This window comes from Perca flavescens, chromosome 20 (genome assembly GCF_004354835.1).
Source record: "Perca flavescens isolate YP-PL-M2 chromosome 20, PFLA_1.0, whole genome shotgun sequence".
NCBI lineage: Eukaryota > Metazoa > Chordata > Actinopteri > Perciformes > Percidae > Perca > Perca flavescens.
In genome coordinates this window covers 9,989,138-10,001,297 of record NC_041350.1, presented here as the reverse complement: position 1 = coordinate 10,001,297, position 12,160 = coordinate 9,989,138, and positions in this window count along the sequence as shown.

The window sequence follows — 12,160 nt, the reverse complement described above, 5'->3', positions numbered from 1 at the left end:
CTATTTCAACTAAGAATAGGGTCAATGAAATTGGACAACCGTTTTGGGCTTTGATAATTGTAAGATTATTTTAAAATACTGATTGGTCACGATGATTGCACAAACTTTCATTCCTTTTTTTGGATAATTTTCCTTTTTGGCATGTTCACCTTTATTTGACAGTCTGACCGCTTGGCTCCCAAGGTGCTCCAAAGGTTATTACATTACTGAAATATTCTCAAATAACAATCTCTGCCTAGAAGGGATATGCACAGAAAAACACCGATCTGTGTTCTTTTTGGCTGAACACAGCCCATGTTTGACTTCAGATGTAACCACCTATTTTTTCACAATAAAGAAATGAGAAACTTTAAAACGTAATGGGTTAAATAGTTGACAACTCTATGTTCTGTAATTGTAATGACGGATCTGCATGCTCGTTGACTAAATAAATTGGCACTGCTCATTATTACATGTGGGATACATTTATTTAATTTTTCTTTTTACAGAAGACATTTTAACTCGACATAGAAGGAAAGGCACAGGTGGTACTAATAACATTAATAATTGGCTCTCATCTGTTCTCCCAGTAAACCATGATAGTGTGACAGTGAGCCAGCATGCACGATGCAGGAACCTGAAACTGAAGCGCCTAAATAAAATAAAATACAGCCATCATAGTTTTATTATTTACACCTGTGCTTATCTATAGTGAGATACAGCTTTGAATTGGTTACATTGCTTGGGTATAAATCACACAGACTAATTGATGATGAGGAGCAGCTGGGTAGGCAGGTTTCCAAATCTGGGGCTCTACGCAGTAGGGAAAACTCAGTGGAGGCAACCAGTGGGCAGGAGAGGAACAACAGCAACAGGAACCTTCTCTAAGAGAAAGTTTGAACCTGTTTTAAGTTCTGAAGCTGAAGAGGACAGATATGGAGACTCTGCAGGAGGCCTCATGTGGCCTGATTAAAATTACTACCTTGTCTTGCTATTGAGTGCCTATTGAGTAATGTAGCAACTTTTTCAAACTACTTAGCATGTAGAGTTTACTTTTGAATGTGTTCTGTAACTTCCAATGCATCATAAATAATAAGTATTAACTCCACAGAAAATCAAAAGAAAAAAGTTTGTATTAAGTGAGTATATTTTAAGGCAAGGCAGCTTTATTTGTATAGCACATTTTGGCAACAGGGCAATTCAAAGTGCTTTACATAAAAACAATTAAAAACAGATAAAATACGAGAATAAAAGTTACAGTGCAGTATAAGAAATAAAACATTAAAGAGCAGTTAAAAATATAAAAGCAGATAAAATTCGAGATTTTAGGCTGCCAGTATGGGACAATGTATAAGCCGTTGGTCTATACCCGTAATCCACCTGCAATCCTTGCCGTTCCCAGAACGGGCCGGTCCCACCGGTCTTACTTTTTAATTCTCTTTATATGCTTATATAGATTATCATACAGTTTCAACAATGCAACTTCAGTATAAGAAATGAACAATTATTTAAAGAAAGGCAACATCAAAAAGAAAGGTCTTCAGCCTTGATTTAAAAGAACTGAGAGTTGCGGCGGACCTGCAGTTTTCTGGGAGTTTGCTCCAGATATGTGTCCATGCAATTCATAGCAATTTTACTTCTCATAACCCAACCATGACAACAGTTCTTAAACCAAGCAAGTGAACATGAGGTGAGCACACGGAGCAGACTGTCCTGATAAAAGTAGGGCTGCGCCGATCCAATACTGACTCAAATGGCTGTTTAAGTTTCGACCAATTTGTTGTTGCATTTAAAAGGTTTACACTCTCAGTTCCTGCGAAGACTAGCACCTGCTATGGTGGTTTGTCGTGTCTCTTAAAGTATTCATGATGGAAAAAAAAACAGAGTCAGCCCAGTGCAGTTATGAAAGGAGTGTTTACTGATTATTCATCTCCAGCAGAATTTAAACGGATAGCGCTTTAGTGAGTCCTGGTACATCTGAGAAACATGGCTGATGTGGTATTAACTGATATTTTAACCCAAAGCAGCTCAGCTTGGTGCATCCACTAAGGCAGTGGTTCTCAAACTTTTTTCATTAATGTACCCCCTATTAGGTCTATATAAAGAGGAACAGCCTTGTAATGAAAAAAACTAAATGCTGATGGGAAAAAGACACAAAAACTGTAAAAAAGACAAAACCTTGGAAAAAGATGGTAGAAAGAAGAAAGGAAGTAAGGCAAGAATAAGTCGAAAATAGTATCAAAAACTTCAAAAACAAGTACATACCTTCGAAAAAAAGTAAGGCAAGAATAGGTCCAAAGAAGGCGACAAAAGTGTCACATTTTTGGTAGAAAGAAAAAAAAAAGTCTACATAAAGAGGAAGAATGTTCTGGACAACAGCCTTGTAACTATTAAACATTTTGTTCAATATCAAACGTACCCCCATTTGAGAAACACTGCACTAAGGCTTAGTGTGGTACAATATGTCAATTGAGGACAGTGATTTCATTATGTGTGTGTGTGTGTGTGTGTGTGTGTGTGTGTGTGTGTGTGTGTGTGTGTGTATGTGTCTGAGTTCTACATCCAAGAGTAAGTAAAAAACAGTTTCAGCCTGCAGTTGAGATGTGTGTCATTCATATATTAATGTTACCATGTTACTGATTTATTTAAAGTCAAACTGAGCCTCCAAAGGAAACACGCCTCTGCAACGTCAAATTGACACAGTACTCTTCCTAACTGTTTGTGTTCATTTGACTCCTGCTTTCATCTTTATCTCTGGCCATCTTTCTCCTTTTCTTCCTCCTTCTCTCCTTTGTTGCCTGTCCATCTGAATTCCATAACTTGCTAACGAGGGCAGGCCCATAGTGTCCATCCTCTATCAATGATAGATTACAGCGATTACAACGTTACCAATTTTAAAATGAGGTCAGACCCTCAGCTCTTTTAGAGACAAAAGGAGAGAAATGGAGATGTAAAGAAACTATAAAAGACCTTTTCCATGCCAACCCCTTTCATTCTCTGTTCCCACTCTACAGTAAGGCCTATATAAGGGATGTGACATGAATTATAACCTGATGAGATCCTATAGGCAGCTCAGGGGAGCCTTTGCACAGTAAAACCCCTGGAATGACCCTCCCTCCTGACATTTCCCCTAAATATATGCAGGCATGTCCCTGAACGGTAAAGCCCCCAGCCCCCTCAGAATGACCCCTTTGGATATTACCTCAGGTTTATCCAGGCATATTCTAGGAAAGACTCTGCATGACCCCTGCATTTATTAATGCTATGGTCACTAATAACAGTCAGGTAAGTCCCAGGGCAACTTTTATTTGCTTCTGGGGGCCCTGGGATGTTAAACTAATTCTAATGATGCATATCCAAGGCCAGTCGTTTTATGGACATGTCAGGATGTGGTTCAAAGTACAACGGTTTTATTCAGGTGTGACGTAAATGGCCCTGTGTTAAGGCCCCTGGTGTTTCCAAAGACCCCTCAGGATAGCACATTAATTAAATACAGGCATGTCAAGTGACAGCCTTTTTTATGGCATCTTTAAGTATTAATAACAGGGCACCAACTTGTCATTGCCTTTCTGGACTATTATGGCATTTTACAAAGTGTGTCCATGACAGACAAGGTCAGAAACTTGATAACAAATCAGCCAAATCGAGTAGAAACCACTCGTTTTACCGCTTACAACATTTTAAACTCAAAAGCAACATTAACAGAATTGGAAAGGATCCTATGTTTGAATTGTGTGCTCTGAAAAAAGCTATAGGATTTTTATATCATGGCTTCGATTGGTAACCTGTACTAACCGATTTGTTTTTTGAGGGGAAACTATCTTACACTTGGCCAGCATCAGGCCAACGTCAATTCTTGTTTTTCACCAGGGCCCCTGAGGGAATGTCAGGGTAGTGGAGTTGTCGCTCTTCACTTTGCTAAGTGGGGGACAGGAAATGTGAGACAGGGGAAGAAAGAGGCAGTGACAGTAATGGGGCAGAAAAAAAGGGAGAGAGAAGAGCAAACAGAGAGGGAGGTGGGATATGAAACCAGCAGACTATCAAACACGGTCTACCTGTCTACCACTACCCCATTGCAACTGTGTGTCTGTGTCTCATTCAAGCCAGCTGTTAAACAGTAATAGTTTTTTTAATGGGATGACAGTGGACAGCCTGAAATGACTCAACAACATGTGAGCCCAAATTGTTTTCCAGTAAGGTCTACTTTCATGTTCTACCCTGCACACAATTTAGTGTTGTCCGTCCGTGATATTTTTAATATCTTGTATCCAGGTTTCTTTTTCTAAACAGATCTTAAGGGTGAGGATGCAATTCAGTTCATCGGTCACAATGAATGCAGTATTTATGTTTGTGGGTACATTAAATAGCACAATTGGACAGTAAAGAGAAATATGTACAGTATATTCTTGAAGTACTGTCAGGACTGAAGAGGAACAATTGCAGTGACCAATAACGCTTTCAGTGTACATTATAGGTGTAATAAAAAAAAATGTATAGATTGAAAAAAATGTAAACCTATCCTTTAAGATGAATAACAGTCCTGTCAGTGCTCAGCGAGGTCCTGATTCCGCTGCTGCTGTCAGCACCACAGGAGCTGTCCAAGGTACTGAGCCCACTTTTCACCAGCTGGAATTATTTGGTGGTAGCGGGAGATATTGAGCCTGTTTAATCATCACATACTTGGTAGTGTGGTGATACAGTTCCATTCCCTGTACTCCTGGTTGGAGAGTAATTTCCTAGTGAGACTTGTCAAATCTTGTACTTGTTCCTTAGTACCGTTAGTGCTTCAAGCAGTTGTTCTGTCTGTTGTTCTTACAACTTTAGTGTAAAGACTGGTCAAGATGATAATACTAACTTTTGAGTGCCTCCTCTGCCCTGTGTCTTTCTTCTGTGCTTTGCTCTAAACTTGAACATTGTTTACAGTCCATGATGCCGTTTTCTTTGTTTCAGGAATTTTCTATAAATGAGCGTCAGTATCTTGAAACAAGACAGAATAAGGCACCATGGGCTTATCTGTGTTTCCAGCTGTAGTCAATTTATATGTGAAGAGGTGGAGAGGAGATTAATATCTACAAATAAGGGAGAAGCTCAGAGCCAGCAGCTAACATACAGTATATGTATACATATAGTTAAAAACAGAACTTCTGAACACAGACAATGTAGAGAAAAAAACACAAAGGAGATGAGTTGCAGTGAATTGCTCTATCTGGACTTTGTGGGTGAAATTGATATACATGTGTACACCCAGAGCACAAACTGGACGTAATCCAGATGTCACACCATCAGGAGGACCTCATTATGACAAGCACAAGTCCACTTCAAATAAGCTTGAGAAGCTAGCTGTCCGCCTGACTCTGACTGGGGTTATATTTAATCAGGAAACATCCATAATAAACACAAGATCAACAAAAGGATTGTATCTGCAAGGAAGTTCTGATCTCAATAGGCTATTGTCCAGGTGATGACACTTCTAGCTCCGACGTCTAAGACGGTCAGAAATGTATTAATCATAAAAAAGAATTCTGAGAATGTGTGTACTTTGTCTAGTAAGGTCTGTCATTTATTTTATTTAGTCAATGGAATTGCAATGCAAATGCAGGTTTTTAAAATAATGTCAAAAATGAATAAATCACTAGTAAATTCTTAGAATTTGTTCTTTGTCTAGACAACATATAGATGCCTGTAATTTATTTTATTGAGTCAACCTGGGTTGACTCAATAACATGACTTTTCTAAACTGGAAGTGGGCTAAAGATGAATCTGAATCAGGTTTGTCACTGCAGACACATACAATACAATATTCAGGGCAGTTGTCCACAGCACAGTGCCTGATTAGATATATCTATGATCAGCTTGCAACACCAGGGGTTCAAAACATTAAACTACAGTAAAGAAATTAAATAATTTCAACATAGAAATTCCTGTAATTTATTTTCACAAAGATCAATACACGACAAACTGATGTTTAAATGTGTTAAATTTTGCATTGACTGCAATGGAGTAGATTAACTTCTTTTTAAATTCACTTTTTTATGGAGTTATTCCTATCTTTATTCAAGAGCGCATTCTTTCAATTTGAGAGCATTTCTCACTGATATTACGTTCAGATTTTGTAATAATTTCCCGCAAAACCTTGCTCTCACACTCAAATGGTCATGCTCGTGCTTGGATTTGCTCTGCTTGTGCTCAAACTTTGTGCTCGGACTCACATATGTTGTTCTGTGGACAGATTTCCTGCTCTCAGCTTTGAACCTTCTCCTCGCACTCAGCCTGATTCTGCGCGCTTGCAAATCTGCTGCTCTCGGATCTCTCCTGCGCGCTTGGATTTTTCTGTGTTACAACACTATCAAAATTCCACAACCAATAGAATGCCAGGTGTAGTGTTGACCAATGAAATGATCCCTGCCCCGTTGAGGGTGCGTTCGTTTTATGTGAGAACATCCGTTGCGGCTGGCTCCTCTGTAACCATGGGTCTGTAACCCAAGTTTATTTAACCCCGCCGTCCATCGCTTTATTATTAGTATATGTCAATAATGTGCACAGAATGGTCGACGGTCTTTCACCTGCACCTATCAGGAAACGGGAGAAATCTTTGAAGTGGGACATATCAAGTTACGTAGCTACAGAACTATGAGGGTGAGTAACATAAATTAGCACATAGCATATGGCGCTAGCCACAGCTAGCCTAGCTTGATGTCCGTAAACAAATAGCTTTTCTTTGTATCGGTAGTTTAGCTAGCTAGATAGATTGAACGACATACTGTATGACGGACAGTATGTGTGTATTTACAACTGGTATTTAATGACCCCACTTTGTAATTTGTCCTCGTTTGGTTAACCATGTTCCTGGGGATTTGGCTAATTTCAGACATGCTAACATACAGCCTAGCTTGATGTCCGTAAACAAATAGATTTTCTTCATAGTTTAGCTAGATTGAACAACATATGACCGACAGTATTTGTATTTTTCCTCGTTTGGTTAACCTCTCCTTCCTGGAGATTTTGCTAATTTAATGTTAGAGCCAATAGTAAAACCTAAACTGTAATATAACTGAAAGAACACCAGAAACTGGATTGTTTGTGTTCGTTTTTGCATCACTGTTGTGTGTTGTTCATCAGAATTTAGTCTTCATTTCTTCATATAACATTAGTTTGAAAATGATGGATTCATATCAGTCTGTATAAAACGTTGTAATGTTAAGTACAATGTTATCACTATAATAAAAACAGATCTAGAATAATTTGCTCCTTAAATAGCAGTTTTTTTAATGAATACAAAGCAAACTGAACAGAAAAAACAAGCATTTTCTTTTCTTTTCTTTTCTTCCAGTTGAGAATGAAGGGCTCGACCAATGCTGCATCATAGCAGCAGAGTCTTATCACCAGCCCATGAAAGCTAGAAGTCACCCTGCTGCTCCAGATCTACCTACTGTATGACTGGCTACAGACTACAACCATCTGCAACATCAACAGCTGCAATTAAAGTCTTTTGGGGTCATATGGGACTCTGTTGTTCTCCATACTGCATCGTACACTATATTATTTTTCTGTTTTGTTATATTAGTAGTCTACAGACAACACTAAGTATCATTACTTAATCACAGTATATATTATTCTGGTGTACACTGTTGATGTGACTCACTGCTATTGATTATTCGTCACTTTAGCTTGCTACTACCTCATAACTTTGCCTTAATTGCTCTTGTTTAGTTAATTTATTTTCTACTAGTTATATATACCTCCTATTTAATTCAATTATTCTATAACTTGTGTTGCAATACCTGAATTATCCCTCTTGTGAACACTAGGCTTATCTTATCTTTATTTTAGTTTATATCATAACCCTGCTCACAAACTCACCTGTACCTTGGTCATCAGTTTGCCAATATCAATGTTCCTGCTACAGTAAATCCTACAGGCAAAGTGTACTGCTTCACATGAGTATGAACCATATGCTTTTTAGGTTTTGTGTCAAATATTGTGCAGTTGGTTATGAATTACTTATTGTTTTGACAAGGTAAATTAAAGCTGTTGAACAACCTGCAAGTGTCCACTCTGGTAAATTTAATTATACTGTTTTTAGATTTAGATTACAGAAAATGAAAAACCTATTTACCTTGATAAGGGTTTTAATTTGTTGCAAGTATGAACATGGCTTTAATAATCTCATTGCTCTGAAAAACCACAATGATTTAAGAAATATCAGTGATACTTAACATTTATTAATTGATTGTTTATGTGTGCAGACATTACAGGCACCTATTCATGTAAGCAGAGAACAAAATAGTTTGTTCTCTCTTTTATCACTTGGATTATGCAGGTGATGGTGCAGAAACGGGTGAAGTCCTTGTAGATCTCTGGCACTTTGAGGACAGACCGATCCAGCAACTCTCTACTGTTGTCTTTGTATAGTGTGCTCCTATTTAAAACAAATTCATAGACATCAACACATAAGGTATTAGGTGTACATAGCTTTCTTTAACATCATTACTATTATTACTTACCTTACCTTCTCTTCTCTTCTCTGCTTTGGATGTGTGGACATCACAGTAATTGTCTCTCCTGGGCCTTGTTGTGCACCCTGTGAATTTAAGCAAGAAAGAAATAAGTGTATGTAACATGATTTTACAATTAAATTATTATCAGACTTGCCAACGTACTTGGTTTGTGCCACTAATGCCTGCCCTCTGCACACAGGTGAGTACAGGGGGAACCAATGGGATTTTGCGTTTGGAGTAATGTACTGACTGGAACAACACATTAGTGTGGTTGTACAACACTGGTCAATGCACACGGTGCAGCTCAACAGGGGTACTTCAGCCCCACCTGGAAGAAGGGAAACTGAAACAAAATACTTGTTTTTTTTCTGTTCAATTTGCTTTGTATTGATTTCATAAGGGTAAAAATAAATAACTGCTATTTTAAATAGTGTTTTATTATAGGAGTGGAATTGTACTTACAACTTTCTATACAGATATATATATATATATATATATATATATATATATATATATATATATGAATGTTATTGTTAAAATAATGTTATAAGAATTTAGAACATCTAAAAAAAATAAAAACCGATACAAACAATCCAGTTTCTTTTGTTTTTCAGTTATATTACAGTTTAGGTTTTACAATTGCCTCTAACATGTCTGAAATTAGCCAAATCCCCAGGAACATGGTTAACCAAACGAGGACAAATTACAAAGTGGGGTCATTAAATACCAGTTGTAAATACACACATACTGTCCGTCATATGTCGTTCAATCTAGCTAGCTAAACTACTGATTTAAAGAAAAGCTATTTGTTTACAGACATCAAGCTAGGCTAGCGCCATATGCTATGTGCTTAATTTATGTTACTCACCCTCATAGTTGTGTAGCTACGTAACTTGATATGTCCCACTTCAAAGCTTTCTTCCGTTTCCTGATAGGTGCAGGTGAAAGACCGTCGACCATTCTGTGCACATTATTGACATATACTAATAATAAAGCGATGGACGGCGGGGTTAAATAAACTTGGGTTACAGACCCATGGTTACAGAGGAGCCAGCCGCAACGGATGTTCTCACATAAAACGAACGCACCCTCAACGGGGCAGGGATCATCTCATTGGTCAACACTACATCTGGCATTCTATTGGTTGTGGAATTTTGATAGTGTTGTAACACAGAAAAATCCAAGCGCGCAGGAGAGATCCGAGAGCAGCAGATTTGCAAGCGCGCAGAATCAGGCTGAGTGCGAGGAGAAGGTTCAAAGCTGAGAGCAGGAAATCTGTCCACAGAACAACATATGTGAGTCCGAGCACAAAGTTTGAGCACAAGGAGAGAAAATCCAAGCGCGAGCATGACCATTTGAGTGTGAGAGCAAGGTTTTGAGGGAAATTATTACAAAATCTGAACGTAATATCAGTGAGAAATGCTCTCAAATTGAAAGATTGCGCTCTTGAATAAAGATAGGAATATAACTCCATACTTTTTGAGATAAAATTCTTAAATTGTGCACACTAAATCTACAGTGATCTTCGAATGTTGTGATTTTTCTTCCATGAACATCAAATATTTCGTTTAAAAGAAATTGCAGAATTTGTTAACACTCATTTATGCAGTAAAATGCTTTAATGCACTGTGGGCTAAATGTTTTATATATCAAAAATCTGAATAAAAAATTTCTGTAGAACAGTCTGGAGATGAAGTTCATATAGTTGGAAATTTGTAAGTTGAAATCGTTGTTGGAAATTTGCAGGTTGAGATCGTTGTTGGAAATTCGCAGGTTGAAATCGTTGTTGGAAATTTGCAAGTTGAAATTGCATAAGTTGAAATCAACTTACACAAATGAAACCACATACATTCTAGACAAACACTCCTGTGTGGAATACCTGAGGCAGGGTTTGAATCCACGTCTCCTGGTTGTCGGTCGGCATCCCTCCCCACTGGACCATCTCCGGGGCTGATGAACACAAAGATCCAAAGAGAAAGAAGAAACTTCACCTTCATCAACTTTTGTTGCCCCTTAAAAACTCTTAAACATGCAGATAATCCATTAAAACATCTTAAATGTGCAGATAATTCTTGAAAAAAACCTTTCCAAGACATAAGTGATAACCAATCAAAACATTTACAGTTTAATGTATTTATCTATCCATGAAATAACCAAAAACCTGCTTCACAGAAGTAAAGCGACTCTATAAAATTCAACCTTAGTTGAAATTAGTGCTGTCAGTTAAACGCGTTATTAACGGCGTTAACACAAACCCCATTTTAACAGCGTACACTTTTTTATGGCGAGATTAATGTTCTTTTTGGCCCAGCAAACTTTGTAGTTTTTTTCCACATGCTGTTGCAACAACTAGTAACGTTAGAAAAACTACAACACCACACCGGATCTAGCTAGACCGGAAACAAAACAACAGGCACGCCGCACACACTTGTTTGGGCTTGTGAGCCGCCAGAGAGTAGTAGGCTAACGTTACGTTTGGAGTGGATGGCGAGCGCGAGACACCAAAATGGATGCCAATAAGATTCTGAATGGAAAGTTTAAAGTTTTCAATGAAAAAACATTTGCACAAAGCAATCCGATCCACTTTTCCATGTTGATAAGAGCATTAAAATGAGAAAAAATTATGGGACAAAAAGAAATCAAGGGACATTTAGAATAGATAAAAATGTGCGATTAATTGCGAGTTAACTATGACATTAATACGATTAATTGCGATTAAATATTTTAATCGTTTGACAGCACTAGTTGAAATATTGAGATGTCTTTTGCTGAGAGAAAGTCCTGAGAGCTCAACTGGAAAAGAAACTGCTCTGCAGTCTGAAGGTTGTGAGTTCTAATCCCACCTTTGCCATTTGTGTTTTTCTGTTTCATAAAGGACTCTCCTATGGAAAAAACCTGGTGGAAAGGATTTCCCTAAAGAGTGGAGGCTCTTGTAATCAGCCTATATTGATACAGCTTTTTTTGGAATGACATGTTCAACAATCATATATGGATGAATTTTGGATTGTCCACATATTTTTGGCCATATAGTATACTAATTAAACTAATTATAGCCACAGATTTAATGCATTTTCCATTTTCACTCTGTCTTCACTTAATTCATTTTTTCCTTTCTTTGCCTCTTCCTTCCCTCCTCTTGCCTTTATTACATTGCCCTCCCTCTGTCCCATTTTCTTTCTTTTTCAAACAGATGTCCTCCACGACTTTGATCCTGCAAATGCAGTTATGTTCTTCCACTTAAACCAGCAGCTCTCTGAAACCTGCCTCTTTTTAAGTGATACTTGTGCTCATGTCCATTCAACGGCAGGTCTAAAGGTCCACAACAGCAACAAACAGCACCCCAAGAAATGATTCGGTGTTTTTGTCAAGAGCTCTTTAACATGGGGAAATATGTGCTGGCATATTAGCTGTTGAACCTGGCCTGTTAAAGGATGATATCTCCTTGCATTTCCAGAAGACATGGGTTGTCTCTGCTAATTGAGATAAATGTTTTTTAAAAGGGTCAGTTCACCCAAATAAAAAAATAGAATACTGTACATATAACTAAGATATAGAGCCATGCAGACAATTTTGGTTCTACTATCCAATGTTTTGAGTAATCTTGTCTCTTCTGCTGCCTCACCTGCATGCTGCTGTCTGCAAGCTGCTCTGTGCATAGCTGGAGACCACTTGTCTCCGCAGAC